Source organism: Talpa occidentalis, unplaced genomic scaffold (assembly GCF_014898055.3).
Source record: "Talpa occidentalis isolate TD23 unplaced genomic scaffold, MPIMG_talOcc4v2.1 talOcc4.15, whole genome shotgun sequence".
Lineage (NCBI taxonomy): Eukaryota > Metazoa > Chordata > Mammalia > Eulipotyphla > Talpidae > Talpa > Talpa occidentalis.
In genome coordinates this window covers 11,623,694-11,638,155 of record NW_023601543.1, presented here as the reverse complement: position 1 = coordinate 11,638,155, position 14,462 = coordinate 11,623,694, and the positions used below count along the sequence as shown (strand labels likewise).

The 14,462-nt window shown below is 48.2% G+C and overlaps 1 long non-coding RNA gene across 2 annotated transcripts; it reads right to left on the bottom strand.

Moving 5' to 3' along the window:
- Window positions 1–793: 793 nt before the first annotated feature.
- LOC119245881 (uncharacterized) lies at window positions 794–9,672 on the bottom strand. Of its 2 annotated transcripts, XR_008551970.1 has the most exons (4): window positions 6,732–9,672; window positions 4,879–4,969; window positions 1,514–4,179; window positions 795–1,111 (listed from the first exon to the last, which is right to left on the bottom strand). It is a non-coding gene; the product is annotated as an uncharacterized LOC119245881 (long non-coding RNA). The 2 variants fall into 2 exon arrangements; XR_005125429.2 differs by having other exon boundaries at window positions 794–4,179; window positions 6,732–9,670.
- Window positions 9,673–14,462: the final 4,790 nt, after the last annotated feature.

Below are 14,462 nucleotides of genomic sequence, written 5' to 3'. Positions count from 1 at the left end.
CAATATGCATAGCAGTATTACTATTATTACTCTGTCATTACATTTTTAAATTATAATTTCTTTTTTTCTTTGCCAAGAACCAAGATTCGCACTGCATATCCAATCTGGATCTGGTTTGCCCAGCCAGGCAGAAATGTATTCTAGGCCCACTGCTTCCGAAATCATTCCCCATCCCCAGGTCAGGGGCCAGGCATTTTTTTGTTTGTTTGTTTAAGTAAATACGAACTCTTTTATAAAATAAAATTTATTATCGCTATACAAGTAATGCATTCTGTGGTTTATACAAGTGTTACTTAGAAAATACATAAAAGTATAAGAAAAATATTTTATCTATAGTACTAGATCCCAAAAGTAAATACATTTTGGTAAATTTCTTCCTAGCCTTTTCTCTAAAAATTGATACAAAACTATGAATGCAAAATGTTCCCAATACACTTATATTACATATTCAGGAACATATTGCAAATATAACTTTGTACCTCACTTTCATCACTTTATCATATGGTCATCCACGGATAATCATTATTAGAATCTTGTTTCATTTCCTCCAGCCTTTTGTCTGTATATTGATACAAAACCATGCATGCAAAATGTTCCCAATACATTTATACTGCATATTAGGAACACATCGCAAAAACAGTTTAGCATCTTTCTTTGATCACCTACAGTACCACAGCTCTGAGTTCACCGATGCTAGATGCTCAGTGCACCACCTACCTGCGATGCTCCTTGCCACGTCATTGACACAAAACTATAGATGCAAAATGTCCCCAATACATTTATATTACATATTAGGAACACATCGCAAAAATAGTTTAGCATCTTCCTTTGATGACATATTATACCACAACTCAGAAACAATAACCCCTGCTAAACTTTTGATACATTTCTTCCCAACCTTTTATCTGTATATTGAACCAAAAGCAAGCAGACAGAATGCTCCCGATATACTTACATTGTGTAGATGGGAACCCCGCCCCAAAGTTGTGTGTTTCTCTTATCACTAAATACTTTAGCAGGAGCACATGCTCATGTTGCTTGTTACATGCACCATATTTTACTCACCCAATTCTTTGTTGTGGGTCTGTCAGTATGTTCCCAATTTCCATCCCTAAAAATAACGAAATAAGCATCTTGATGTCGTCTTTTATGCCTTTGAGTAAAAGACATTTCATTCATGTCGTTTTTGCTATTTCTTGACCACTTATGTGAACTCAACATAGTGAAGATCACACTGTGCTGTGTCTGCAGTGCTCATTGCTAGTACTTTTTCCAGTTTTGCCTGAGATAAATTCTTGGTTTAATGGAAAGTAATATAAAATCTTAGGCCTTAAATACACTTCAATTCATTAAAAAGAAACTGAATAGTTAAAGACACAGTCTGAGCCCCACCTCCCGTTAAACTATTGAACTACAACTGGTCCCCCTCCTCCTGCCAAGGCAACCACCTTCTTCCTTTCTTAGGGCCCATTTTTCTCCTGATATTTTGGTCAGCTGGTTTGCTGATACTTACCGCTTGTATTGCTGTGCAGGTGAGCGGCTCCCAGACCTTTCAGTTATCAATCTGTCACAAGTGCACAGTGGTATCTCGTGACATGATGATCCCCGAGATGTCTGAGGTCTCTTCATCCTTGACCCAAACTTCCTGTGTTGCCCATGACCCCTAAAGACTTTTCAGAGAATTACATTCGACAACATTACACAAAACATGGCATAACACAAGACATGGAAAAGTAACAGGATGCTCGCCTCCCACCGCCTTAAGCGACAAGTATCCCTGTTTGGCATATTCTTTCCAGTTTCTGCCCCGACGCAGACCTGCTTTGCAGTCATGGTAACTTGATGCCCCAGTCTCAAAATTTGATCTCATATGCCTTTCCAGGTTTCTGCATAATCTGTATAATTATAATGTGTAATGACTAAAAAAGGTTCAACCGAGTGACTAAACTAAGTTAAATCGTACAATGGGTATTCCATTAATTTTTTTAAAGATTAATTTGGCTGAATCTATAGATAGTATCAAATAAGGGCCAGAGATTTTAAACAAACTTAAATCACACTTTTTTCTTGGTTTATGCACGTCTACTTGAACACAGCTGGGTAATTTACAGTCACTACTTAGTCATCTGCCTCACCCAGGGGAGGGGCCAGTGTGCAGGCAAAAGCTCATTATAAGACTGATCACTTCACTTTCATCTCAAAATTTTCTAACCAAATGAAGTCAACTCCATTTCCTGCTCTACTCAGTGCCCTGTAGTTGGTTCTGATGAACAGGTAATGATGCAAGAGGCACAGTACAAGGTCAGGGGAAGAGGACCCAGGCTAGTCTCTGTGTGTGTGTGTGTGTGTGTGTGTGTGTGTGTGTGTGTGTGTTGCGAGGGGGGTGTGTGTGTGTGTGTGTGTGTGTGTGTGTGTGTGTGTGTTGGAGGGAGGGTCCTTAACTCCCAGATGCCCCAGTTTTCTTGTCTGCAATTGATTTTCTCACTGCTTTTTTTTCTATTTATCTCTTGATGTTGTTGAAATAGAACATATGAGAGCACTTGAGAGCATCTAAAAGCTCCATAAAAGAGCGAGATGTTGTGGTTATTATGATTCTGATTATGGCTGTTTGTGGCCAGGTCTTTAACAGATCTGGTTTTGGGATAACAGACTGGTCTTTGGGGAACAGGTGAGGGAGCTGCCTTAAGAGAATCATAGTGGAGAGCAATCCAGACTCAGTAGGCCTTTGGTTTCTCAGCTCCAAGACTCCAGCAACCCAGCCAGAGCCACCTCCCAAACTCCCACGGGTTGCTCAGATTCTAGAGCTCACTAGGGTAAGGGAGGGCTCCAAAGCTGAGCAGTCACAGGAAATGGAAGTCTTTTCAGGGCTCCTCCCTAATGGCTCAATTTACTATCCCCACAGGGGTCTGAGCTTTTTTGAACTTGCCAAAGAGATCAATTGTAGAACAGGGGAGGGACTGCAAAGGGGCAGAGAGGTGAGATAATAGGAGATAGCTAGCAGATAGGTTCCCTCACTTAGCAGTAAAGAATGGGCGGGTTGAGTGGGATGGGTGTGGGCAGGGAGATACACGTTGGCTATCATTGGTGTACATATACTTTGCTTTTCAGTTACCAGTAATGTAATCATTCCAAATTCAAACATGTATAAAGTTCGAGGGTTATGAAGATAAGTTACACTGCAAGCTGATGGGAAAATACATCTCTAAAGATTTCTGGCAACTCGGACGTGCATAGCCCCATACTCGAGGCTTTTATCAATAAACTTTCATTGATCTTCTAAAATATGTTTTTTGAACTTTTTTTATTTTCATCTTGTATAATCTCTCAGGAAAGTTGCCTAGAAGTAACTCCCACCTGGGTAGACTCCCCTTTTCCTCCAAGGGTCCCCCTAAATTCTAGATTCCAGAATTGGGGGAACAACCCAGCCCCTGCTGCCCCATCTGCCCTGATGATTTATAGGTATTGTGTTTTAAAAACAATCGGCAAAATAATTTGCACTGCACAGTCCTTATTAGGTGTTTTTAATTGGACAGTTGCCCGTATTAACGGAAATCAAAAGCAGATACAATCATTCAATCTCCCCACACTGGAGCAGATCCAGCTGTTTTGCTGTTTGGGGTTCCACTTTAGTCCTGGTCTGTAAGCACACACACACTTTTACAGAGTTGCAACCACTACCTTTTTTTTTTTTTTTTTTTTTTTGGTGGCCCTGGTTATTGGCATCTAGTTTTCCAAATAACATTGACACACATCTGTTCAAATCAATTGACGTTCCCATCGTGACTGACTCATTTGGCGGGAAAAACAAGTTTACATGCCAATTGGAACAAAGAGGCGTGGGTAGGGGGGAGCAGCAGGGAGAAAGAAATGTTGGGAGAGGGTTATTTCGACTTACAGATCATAAAACATTTTCCAATAACATTTTTAAAGCACGTATAATATTACACTGGGTGATTGATTATATTTTACCCCATGTTGTGGGACACTTGGGTGGTTTTCAATACCGAGTGAGTTAAAAATGCATATAAATTACAGACTTTGAGAGATGATTGCATTTTCTTGAACCAGGAGTCTTCTGAGTCCAGATCCGGGCCAAGAATGTTTCCTTCGTGCTGCTTTGTTGGGAAAAAGTCAATACTCCTAACTGGAGATGCTGGGTGCCTTCAACATTTTTCTCCCCTGTGATTAAAATTTAAAAAAAAAAATTATGTTCTCATTTAGAAAAGCAGCCGGTATATCTTGTCCCACAACTTACAGATATGCCAGATTTTAGATTTCCAACTAGACTCAGCTGTTTCCTAGTTTAAGGACCATGTCTTTCTAATAAACTTAAATACAATGCCCTGTGCACGCAGCTTCCTCACTAACAAATAACATGTGCTGGGGGCGGGGGGGGGGGGGGGGAGGAAAGAGAAAACGAGGGAAAGGTGCCTTTTCGAAGGTGGTAACGTTGGGCCAATTCATCAGCTGACATCTCCCACACATTATGATGCATTTTTAGCAATGTTGAAAAACAATTTTAAAGAATACCTTAGGGAGTTGTTAGGGAGAATTTATAGTCTGGAACGAATTGCCATCTTCCTAATTGACACAGAAATGTTTGGCTAAAATATTGCTTTATTCACATTTTTGTCCTTGGAGGAAAATCTAGGCACATTGCAGCTTCGATCGTGTAAATAAATGGTGCAAGATGAATGTTTTAAATCAGAAAAGGGCACCGCGCACTCAGAGGGTTGGGTGGACGCCCTCAATTTCGATGCCTCTGGGGGGCCCTGGGCCAAGAACCGCTGAGCTTCTGGAAGGCGACGCCCCCTAGCTGGGATCACTGCCTCCCTGCCCTTTGCCCTGCTTTGTCCCCCAACCCGCCGGGTCTCTCACCTGGGTCTGGCAGGGGCCCATTGGAGGGAGCCGGCTGGGGCGGGCGGGGTCTTGCCGCAGGGTTGGGTGCCGGGGGCCACAGGGCGTCCTTCTGGCTCCAGGGAGACCCGTACGGGGCGGAGAGAAAGTGAGGAGGGAGGCTGGTGAGAGGCTGGAGGGCAGGCTCGAGGTGCCTCCCCGAACCTCAAGCGCAGGGAAAGGCGGGAGGGTGCGGGAACCTGTTTGCCGTCCAGGCTCTGGGATTGCGGGCCAGAGGGGCCCTGGCAGGCCGGGAGCCCAGGTTGGAACGGCACGACCTGGCGATCGCGACAGGGGCTAGGGCCCCGGGTGGGGCAGAGGGAGGTCGCGGGTAGCCCCGGGAAGCAGAGGGTCGGTGGCAGGCAGGAAGGCCCCGGCCCCGGGCGGGAATAAATCTGGGATCACAGAGCCTGACGCCCCTCTCCCGGGTACCTGAAACCTGGCCCTCCACACACTGGAAAGCTGGGAGCCCCACGAACGCCCTTCCCTTCAGGAAGACCAGTTCCAGGCAGCACAGACAGACCAGAGCGGTGCTTGGTGTGGTGTTTCAGTTAAGCTGACAGTCAGTCCCGAGAAGTTTGCATGCCCCCACCCCCTTGTCTTGGCCAGAGGTCCTTTTCCTGCCCGCAAGCGCCAGGTCAAGAAAAGACCTAGCGATTTTCGCAGAACAAATGAGACCTGGGCCTGACAACTTGCCCTCTCTTTTCTAGGCCGCTGTCAAGCTTCTGCACAACTGGGGACTGCTAGTGAGGGCCGAGCTTAAAGGTCGGCAGATGTGCAGCTCTAATGAGCAGCACTGCCCTGACTTTTGGAATCACCCTGAGTCGAAAGCTTCGGTGCTGCCATTTTTTTTTCAGGATGTGTCAAGCCAGTGACCGGCTGGCAGCGCGGTCCCTCCTGTGAGACCCCTGGGGCGACAAGGAGGCCTGGGGCATCGCCTCCAGAGTGGAGTTCTGGGACTGGATTTGGGGGATGCGGCGAACAGCAGCTAGAAAAGCAGATTCCCATTCTGAGGCCATGCGCAGGGGAACCCGCTCTTCCTACAGGCCTCAGCGCGGGCGGGTCAGCGCCTTCTCAGGCCGTCTGGGCTTCCTGGCCAGCAAGGCCCCGCGCCTGGTGGACCTCGACGGCGGCGACCCTCAACATAGCTCGGGGGCGGGAGGCAGGGGCGCGGATGTGGGAAGGGGTCAGAAACGTTCACGTTTCCTGGGTTCCCAGGACCTTTCGGTGCACGGGACGTGAGCCCTTAGGAACCCAGCCTCCTGCCACCTCTGACTCCGCTCCCGGCCCCGCCACCGTTTAGGGGTGGCAGCCTGAACGCAGTCTCTCTTCGGTTTTGCCGGGTGGGTGGTATTGGACATGATCAGGAAGGATTTGTTTTTGCAACCGGTGAGATTTTACCTGGCCGGGGGAAAGGCTGCTAAAGCGAAGCCGCTTTCACATTCATTTACATAGTCAGACACCCGCCAGGGTTTGGGGGAGCGCGCGCCAGTTCCGGGTCTCGCCGCTCCAGGGGTGGACGCTGGAGGCGCTAGGCTGGGACTTACCTGCTGGGTGGGCCGGTGCGGGAGTCCCAGTCTTGCCCGGGCAGCAGGAACAATACTCCAGAGCCCCGATCGCTCACTGCAGTACTGTTCCCGCTGCTAGGGCACGGCTGAGTGTGGGCCACCGCGTTCTTCCACCGCGCGGGTCGCTGGGGCGCGGCCCGCTATCGCCCCAAACCCTTCCCAAGCAGTGGCGCCCTCCCCCGACTCTAGGGTGCTGGGTGGGCGGGGAAGGGCGCGGGGGTGCAGGTGCGGGGCGAGGGAAGAGCGACTCACGCCCCGCCCACCTACCTGCTCCAGAGCCGGCCTGGGGAGCGAGCGCCTCTCCGGAACACGCGTCCAGCGACCCCCACCTTCTCTCTTCCCCGCGAGGGGGTATAGCAGCGCCTCACGTTTTGAACCATTTAAAGCACTTCAAAACATGAATTGCTGCTGCATCCCCTCGGAGTCCGCGAAGGGGGAGGCTCTGGGATACCTGCAGGCGGAGAAAGACATGGAGTCTGGAAAGAAGCCCGTCGGGCCCCGCCCAGTGGCGAGGGATGAAGTCAAACGTGCGCCCAAGACACCTCGTTCCACTTGGACGTACTTTTTATAACGTATCCGTTTGAATTCCAGGATGGGCAGGTGGAGCAAAGGGTGTGCCTCTCGATTTTTTTTTTCCTCCCAGAGGCTGAATATTGGAAAAGTGCAGTGAAAGGCAGAGGCCTGGGAGATGGGCTATCAGGGTGGGAAAAAAATCTTACTTCTGAGACTAATAATAAAAAAATAAGAGGTACTTGGGCAATATCTGACACTCTTGCCAGTTTCAAAGTCTTAGTGAAATGTCTTCCTCCTGGGTATTCTAAATCGTTAAGTCTCACTCCATGCCCTCATTCAAAACAAAACAAAACAATTTTCATTTATTGACTGAAAGGAGATAACCCAAATGTCCTGGCAGCTTCAGCTGGTTCTAACACCATCACTGGGAAATAGTTCTGTCCGTCCGTTGTCCTCTTTTACTCTCCCAACGTGTTATTCTTACAGCAAACACCCTGCCTTAAGTTATTTTTAAAAAGGTATCAAGGACTAATAACTGTTCCCAGATGAAATACCTGGGTGTTTACATATGAAACTGATTACTCAAACTTATTTATAAATAATTTATACTTTTCAATGTCACCTATCAAAACATAAATCAAAAAGTTTAAATACTTAATGTCAAATCACTCCTTCCTGTCTCCAGCAGCTCCACAGAAACTCTCATATCCTGAAATGGCCGGCACTGTGCATACTCTTAATGATTAACTCATTAGATATCACTTTTTTTTCTTTTTAAAATGCACAGACATTAGCAGTAAGTTACACACATTCCCTCCCCGCCATTGTATAAACGAAATATTTAATTAAGCATAGAGAAAACAACCCTGTAGCCCTCAATCACAGACCTAAAAGTTAAAAAAACAAAAAAAAAAGCAGCACAAAACTTTAATGGTTTTCAAAGTTATAATACATTGGTAAAAGACTTAAAGTACCCAAGTGTTTTGGTTCATTTAAAAATTGTTGGCTTTTCGAAACCCATTCAATGGATGTTGTGTCCTCTTTATTAGTTAATAAAATGTGCAGAGTATTTAATGAGAGTAATTACAAAATTCATAAGGCCAGACTGAGATTCACTGTTACCAAATACACTATTTGTGTCAGGGTAAACAAAGTTTTAATAATAACCCCACTCTCTAAAATGGGACATGCAATTAGGTATCTCTAAATTCCATCTTGTTTTGGCTATGTTATTTACAAACAACTGTTACATTGGCTTTTGGGAATTAATGGAGAAAAACGTCCTTGGTTGCCCTTAAAAAGAAAAAAAAAAAACATGTTTAGCAAATGTACAGTTATATTTTAAAACTCCACAACCTTTTCCCAATTACATATTTATGTTTCACACACATATGTGAACCATCACATCAGATGTTAAAGTCATCGCTAATTTAACATTTCTTTGACTACTCAAAAGAACAGGAGTTTATTCGAAATAGCAATGGTGTCAAAGGCGAAGGTCCCTTCCAGATCGTTCTGCAAAGTCACTGGAATCGAATTCATTTGTACCTTTCATTTAACCCCTTTCTTCTCTCCCAGTGACAGTACAACGACTTACATTCCTAGCAAACCATGTCGTTCCCCTGTTTTAGGGAGGTCCCCTTAGACTGAAATTTACTTACGAAAACAGATCACAAAGAGGCGTCTTGTCACTTCTGGAGAGGGTCAGTTGCTGATACAATAGACAAAGAATCGATACTTGCGAGTTGCCCATGGCCCCACCCCCTTCAGAACAGAACTGTTTGGCCAAATCATTCAGGAGCCAAAGCATACGCCTCTCCCTCTACTCATACTTTACAACGTTTTGTCTTAGTTTTGCAGATGCCGTCTCCCCCACACCCCAAACCTACAATGGCCCTTCCCTGGGCGCTTTCGTGCCAAACTTTCTCAAAGTCAAGTTTCTTATAGGGCAAACTAAACAACTTGAAAGTTTTGATCGGGGGGGGGGAAGCAATGCAAATTAATCACACATTTATTTCCAGGACGTATTTGACTGCATGCAATTAAGAGGCATGAAAAGTCCATCTAGAGCCTGTCAAAGCCAGTCACCGCCGACCCCGAGGAGGCTGACAGTCGGCCCCCGCCCCTGACTCCCGTTTCTCTGTCTGCCCCTCCATGTTAGTTAGCTCTTTCCCAGCCCGTTTCCTAAGAATTTTCTCGGCGGCATTTCTGTGCTCAACGCTTGAAAGGTCTGTTTCGCCCTCACCCCAGCCACCCCCACCCCGCAACGTGCCTTACTAGCCCAGAGCAGCACGGAACTTTCCCCGCACGGCCATCAGCTTTTTCCCCCGTCGACCGTAACCAGTGCTGCTATGGGGGGGGGGGGGCAGCCACCAAGTCCCTTTTTTTAAAAATCGCATGTCACCTCTCGCTCCACTCGAAAATGGCGCCGAAATCGAAGAACTTCTTAAATTTCATTGTCAGCTTTTTGCAAAGGTTTCTGGGATTTTCCTGCGAAGCTGCACCGCCGCGTCTGAGAGCGAGCGAAAGAGCAAGCAAGCGAAAGAGAGAAGAGGAAGGAAGGAAGGAAGGAAGGGGGGGGGGACGGACAGACGGCGAGAGAGCGGGGCCCGGCGGGAGCTGAGCCGGGACGTGGTAAACGGCGAGATCGCGGGGCGCGGGGGGAGCCGGGCAACCAGCCACCCGACCGAGAGGGACCGAGCGCCGGGGCCGGGAGCCGGGGTGGCGGCGCGGAGGGCGCGCTCGGGCGCCGGCGGCCGCGAAGCTCGGAGAACGGCGTGGCGGAGGCGGAGCGAGGGGCTGGAGCTGAGCACTCGCAGGAAGGCGAGCGGGCCGGCCAGCGGACAGGCTCCCGGGAGCGGCCCTAGAAAAAGCCGGCTCCGGGGCGTGGCCAGGCGGGGCACACGCCGACCCTCCCCCCCGCCTCGGTGCCCCGCCAGCACCCGGCCCCCGGGGCGGAAGGGGGGGGGGAAGCGCGAGCGCGGTGGGGAGCGGGGGTGCAGGCACTCGACGCCGCAGCCTTGGCCGGTTGCCGGGAAGGGCCGAGAAGGGCACGGGGCGCCCAGAATAGTCGAGACAGAGCGGAATAGCCAGGGTTCGGGGACAAAAAGGAGGGAGTGGAAAATGGTCAAGCCAGGGGCACAAGGTAGCACAGCGCGCACCCAGAGATGCACCCGACAGAAGCCACCCGGCGCCCACCGGTCCCCTGAGGGTGCCCTGTCACCTCCCGGGAGCGAGCAAGGTGGCTGAGGCGACCCCCTTGCGCTGGGCTTCCCGGGGCGCCTCTCGTGGTTGGGGAAAGGACTAGGGGGCCTCGGAGCCCGGGAGGGGAGCGCTCTCCCGCGCACCCGAGTCTCCCCTGCTCGGGACTCCCCTTGACCTGCAGAGCGCTCTGGGAGGGGGATCCCCGGGACCCGGCGAGCCCCGTTTGTGCTGGCACTCACTTTGAGGAACAGCACAGAGGGAGGGAACAATTGTCTGCACATGTCTCACTCCAAGAAGGGAAACTGATTTTAAGGCTGAAGTGGGGAAACCAGAGGGAAGCGGGCGCGGGTGCTGGATGCTAGATGCTGTGAGGGACGGAGACTTAAATGTCTTAGGTGTCAGGACGGTACGGAAGGTAAGTAGGAGGGTATCCTGGACGCCTGGCGGACGCGTGCTGAGGCTCAGTGTCACGATCTCGGCAGTTTTCAAACGATGCAGCTCACACAGCCACGCGTTCCGAGGGAGAGGAAGCAAGTGTTGCAATATGTTCAACAGTTGTTACGTCCACGTCTGGGGTGGGGGCGGGTCGCTGGACGTTCGCTCCACGGTCCTTTCAACTCTCCTGGATATTTGCAACATGTTTTAGTAACAACTCACTGAGAAACCCCTTGTCAAATAGCTTCTGGACGCTGTCGAAGAAAACGTGCGCGGCTGCTTTCTCTCTCCCGGTCCCGGGTGGGACAAATCTGCGAGCAAGCAGGGCTCTGACCCGCGCCTTACGCACGGGAAGGGCAATGGGTAGCGCAGTCCTCCCTCTGCCAGCGCCCCGGGCTCCGGACGCGGGCCGGGAGGCCCCCCACCCAAGCCTCCGGGCAGGTGGGCGGCCGGGCGCGGAGCGCGGCGCAGGAGCCGCGGTGCGCGCTCGCCGAGGAAAGGGGCTCTGCTGGAGACTGTCGGCCACCCGGGGCTGGATCCCGGGGTCCCACTGTGCCCGCTGCCTGCCCGCAGACGCCGGGAGTCTCGCCTCGCGCCTGGCGTGGCCTCCTCGGCCGGGTCCCCAGCACCCCCTGAGGGAGGTCGAGGCTTCGTGGCCTGTGGCCTGTGCACAGCGTAGTGCAGAACCTCGCGCGGGCGCGGAAAAAACAGAAAATCAGGTGCCCCCAAACATGGCAAAACACACACACACACACAATCAGTGTACAAAAGTAAAACCAGGGATTCTGCCATGCTAGCTCTCGAGTTTCTGAACTACTTAACTCTCGAATGCATTTTACTGTGATGTTTCTGCAGATTTCATGTAAAATCTTAATGTCTTTGCCAGGGCGATTTCCCAGACCCAAGGCATTGGGAGCTTTGCGAGGCCTTTAGCTGGTGTCCACGGGTTGTTTTTTTTTGAGGGTGGGTGGGGAGAGGAGGGTGGGGAGAAAGAGTAGTCTTGCAGGGTGTGCAAAGCTGTTTTTCAATTAACTGAAAAGATTTTGCAGACCAAGAGTTGAATTTGCAGGACAGCGCTTGAAAATGCAGTGATTTATACGGCTTCGGTGGGCGCTAAAAACTTACTCAACTACAGTTTGCCTGTTCAAGTCCTCAGAACTTCGTGGACCGGGCTGAAAGCTTGCTTGGCTGTCTGATGTGACTTAACAAGCTTCTAAATCCTCAGATAGATCATTTATAAAACTTCGGTGTCCTTGGGGTGAAAGCCTTTTCTGGGCTTTTAAGGCTCTGCCTCGTGGGTAAATTTGCTCCGTGGATGTAGCTGCACGTAAGCTTTCATTTCTCTACAGAGGTTAGCAGAAGATCCGAGGATTCCAGCGCTGAAAAGATAAAAGTGGAGTTTGTGGCCTGTCCTCTAAAGAAAAATTGCAACAGCTTTCTTTATTAAACTCTTTTTGCTACATCAGCAAATTAGAGGGCCAGTTGGATATTGATGAATTCTTTGAGGGTGAGTAATATGGCTACAGGCCGTGGAAAGTGAGGGAGGGCAGGCTTAAGTATTTACTCAAGTGAACAATCTTTAAATATTTTTCAAATATGATGCCTCAAGGATTTTTCTTAGGTTTTCTTAGGCCCTCTGAAGCAGACCCTGAAACTGCAAAGGGCTTCTCATTTTAGCAGACCCTCCCCGCCTTGATAAAACTCGGACAACCTAGTAAATTGCCTGAAAAAGTGGCAACTCATCCTGGGATTAGAAACGGGGGTGTCAGGGAGGCCGGAAGGGAATGGAAAAGGACACCATCCATTGTGGGTTTTTGTGTGCCATTTCTGAAATACTGTTTCAAAGCGGGTCTCTTCAGGAAAATAACACGAATTTCTTCCATGAAACATTCAGAAATTACCTTGATAAGAAATAATTCTGGTCAGCCAAGAGTAGAGAGTTTAGCAACAGTTTTGAAGGATCTAAAGCAGCAGGTGAGAAAAATAAATTAAGTCTAGACTGGAGACGTCCAGCAAGGAAGCTATGCATAACAAAGCATTTGGAATCATTTTTGGAAGGTGTTTTCTGAAAAGCCATTGTGAATAAATCTTGGGAAATAGATACTAGGGCGACAAGTTGAAGGTTCTTTAAAAATATTTAGAAAGAACATGTCTAGAACTTAGCGTTTTAATCTTAAATGGAAATGCCTTTTATGATTATGTTCTTCATGAAGGCCTAGAGATAGGGAAACAAGTCTTTCCTTATGCTGTAAATATCCAGAAGTCTTCAGAGAGATAAAATCAGGGTAGAGTTACAGATTTAACAGAAAGAAAACAACTGGAATCGTGTTATGAAGCTCTACTGTGTTGTTTGTAAAGGCTTTTTGTCAGGGTTCAAGCAAAGGCTAGTAGTGAGCAGTAATAATAGAATAATGCTTGACCTACTGTCAGATTAAACAAAAAAGATAGTGCCCTTTGGTCATTTTTATTTTACTTTATGAAATTAGTTATGATAAAAAATAGTTCTTTGCAAAATTTAGAACTTTGGGGAAAAATCTCAAATCTTAACTTCTCCCACACCCTCATGATCTCACCAAGAAAAAGTAGAATGAATTAGTAAATTTTTCCTTTCTGCCAAAGAGGAGCTTAGTAAGTCCTTGATGGCTGTTGCTGTTGATTTCTTGGTTCTCTTTTCTGTCCTCAAAGGCACAGACTCACTGCCCTTCATGCTTCTGAGATTTCTTCTTTAAACACAGCATGTTTTTCTTGTTGGGTGTGTACTATTATTGTCTTAATTATTCCTGGATTTTTGCCCATTAAATCAAAGACTGTCTCAGATGACAGAATGGTCGGTGTGTAAAGGAAGGCCACGACCCAAGGGCATAGGGTGGCCTCAGTCTCTAAGTGGTGCTGGCCCTGCAGGGTAACCCTTCCAGAAGTCAGTATGACTCCCTCTCCTATGCAGAGTGTGAAGGGACAGAGGAAAGTGCAACCACAGGGGCATGGAGATGGGAAACCCACCTTCTGTGTCCAAGAATGGGAGTTCAAGTTGGCGTTCTAGGCTAGTTTGGGTCACTTGCTTTTACCATAAACATTATGACCATCAGTTTGTAAACTGACACTTCTAGCATTTTCCCTGAGCCATCCTTCATTAAGAGAGAAGAAAAAGACCCCTGAAAAGCTGCACATTTACACATCCTGTGTAATTGTGTTCATGGGGCTAAAGTGTATTGGGACAGTTGGTTGCGCCATTTAGATCAAAAACTAAAACAATAACAGCCCCAAAGTGACTAGCACCAAGGAGGTCCTGTAAAAAGCACAGGATCCTGCCAAGTCTGAATGACATCACTTTTAGGATCTTGCCATGTAAAGGGAAACTGCTTCGGGGGTCAAATTATAATACCTTGCTGGGTAGAGAAGGGAGGAGGGAGCGGGGCAGGCTAAGGGGGTGCTATCTGTGTTTAAAACCGAGATGCAGCTATGTGTGATTCAAGCCACGGAATATGTTGAAATCGGGAAGGAGGGAAAGTCAATATGTATAACTGAAACATTTCCATGAAAGCTGTTAACACTGAACTACCCAGAACTCGCCAGCAGCTCTCCTTGTCCCTAGAACTATTTGCCATTTAAAATATAAGACCAAACAGGTAGAGCTGCCAGGACTGGTGGGCTGGTAGAAAATGTTTCTTTTATCTCCTGTCTCCTAAAAGAATTCCTGGGTTTGCAATTGGATGGGATTTGCAGTAAATAACGACCAGAGGGAGTCCCATCCATTGGCATGAAAGGGGAACTGGAAATCTGCCTCCAGTTTTCGACTTTAGCATTTGCCCTAAACCCAAGGCTCAGTGGTTTCTTTTAGCTCAGAGA